We start from the raw sequence: 2,413 nt of genomic DNA on the forward strand, positions 1-2,413 counted from the left end.
CTGCTTCAGATCCAAATGATTTCTGATCTCCTAAAGCCAAGGATAAGGGTGAGAGGGCGAAAGAAGCAGACAGACCTGCATGCTGCCCTGTCCCCTTTTATCCTCCTGTCTGACGGGAGGATCCCCAGCAGGATCCCCTTAATGACACCCGCCCTTCAAAACAGACCTCCCCACAGACTTCAGCAGCACGGACCATTCTCCTCTCTTTCCATTTTTCCTCAGCTAACAACAAAAACAACTCTTCCCCACCAATCTGTCTACAATGTTAATGGTATTGAACCCTAGGGGAAAAAAAAAAAAAGCTACAATGTGGTATCAAAAAGCTGAGATCACTGCTCAGTTCCCATGCTAAGAGCAATTTCATATCCTCTGACAAGAATCCCAAAGACAATTTGTAAAAATAAAATGTAGCTTTCCAGCCTACAGCTAAACAGAAACACTCCCGTTAAAATCTGCATGCATAACTCCCACAGACCTATTCTTTGTAATGGAACATACCCATAGATGTACATATAAAGGTTATTTCAATATCTAGCACACACTTGAACTGTGCCCTACTAATTACTACCCTTTTTACCTTTTGAAGAGATTTAACACAAGCAGTGACAGAGATAGAATGTATATAATAAGTGTTATTTTATTCTCCACTGGTTCCTACACTATCCTCTTCAACAGCCTAATCCTTTCATGATAGTATCTGAAGTCGTTTGGTTAACATTTGGCAAACTTGCAATGCTACCACTCTTTACTGAAAAGAAAATTAATGTATCCCAACACAGCACTGAGCAGTATCTGTGTACCTTAAAGTCAGGCAATGATAAATAAAAAAATAGACAAGCCATTCCTTTCACACCACTAAAACAATTTTTAAAGGAAATCTGCCAAGTTTGTTTAAAAATTCTGTGGAATTAACAACTTGTGTACTGTTGGACAGATGCTGTACTTGAATCTCCCAGTTTAAGGCGACATGCCTGCTACAACAGTCTTAACCATCACTTACCAAGTATTTGTAGAATGCCTTCCTTAGATTTGCAAACTCACAGTTCCACATTTTCTACCTGTGACTGAAGAGCAAACCACCACAAGGAAAGAGGAGTCCTACTTCTTATAAGACGAAAAAAGGATAAAATTTCTCTCTCTTTTGTAACAGTGTTTGGAATTTTTTCTTATAGTCAGGAGGCTGGGACAATTTAAGTCAGAAACAGAACTCGTGTAGCCCTGAAACATCTCTCTGCTGCATGACTGGCCACAAGAAGATAATTTAAACTTGCATTCATTCCAGTGGGTCAATTGGTATTGCAATTATTTGACCAAATTGTTTTCTTAGGTGGTGAACTGAATATGCAGCAGAGGAAGACAATATGCACGGAAACTTCCAATATCAAAATCTGTTACAGAAAGTGAATTTGAAATTAAAAAAATCTAGAAAACCATTACCTAATGAACAGAAGAAAAAATATCTCTGAAACAATGTATTTTAGTTGTTTATTCACCAAGATAGCAAACTGGCAAAGCCGTAGCAGGATGAGCAGTCAGAGTACAATACTGGAAGCTGTGGAAAGCAGCAGATTGCTCTACATGGTTGTTGCTTCCTTTCAAACATCAGTGCTGCCATTTCACTGGCTGGATATGCAGCACGCTCAACCATACCCCATCAAGTACCATTAATAAAAAACACAAGGGTTTTGTTTGTTTGTTTGTTTGTTTTTTAACAATAGATGCCGGTGTTCAGGGAGGAAACAAATCGTTGCCTTCCATCTACTGGGCCTTTAGTTTGTGCACATGGGTCCTCCTTTCCAGGCTGAGGATGAGAACTGTTTCTTGCTTTGGGGTTTCTTTAGCTGAAGTTGCCATTCCTTGACAGCCAGCTGACAGCACGCACGGAGGCCGTAGGGAAAACCCACAAGGCGCTACCTGCCCTGCTGCAGCGCAGCGGAGGCCGGGAGCTGTGGGTCGCAGCGGGCCTGGCACCGCCTTTTCGGGTGAGCCCAGCGAACGCCAGCATACCCCGCTGCTAGCGCGGCTGCTCGGAGACGCTCACAGCATTTGAAAACCGCGTTATGGGCAAGGACAGGAACGCTGCGAAAGCCCAAGCCTTTTGTCGGGCTGAGCGCTGCACACAAGCTGCCTCACAAGCCCGTGAAGAGGCAGGGGAACCTGTCATCTACTGAGGTGGAATTCACTCGGGAGAACGAAAGCTAAAAAGCAGTTAAGGTCTAGATGTATAAGTGTACACATACAAAAGGAAGAATAAAAGTCGTGCCGCCCATACGCCCCCACTGAAGGCCGTTGCTGCGCCAACTCCGCCGCCATGTTAGAGGCCGCCGCCGCCGTGCGCATGCGCCAGCCTCCAGCGTCACGCGGCTGCGGCAGGCCGCGGCTCCCTCCGCTGGTGAGCGGGGCGGGCGGGCCG

Source organism: Platalea leucorodia (genome assembly GCF_965183815.1).
Source record: "Platalea leucorodia genome assembly, chromosome: 2".
NCBI lineage: Eukaryota > Metazoa > Chordata > Aves > Pelecaniformes > Threskiornithidae > Platalea > Platalea leucorodia.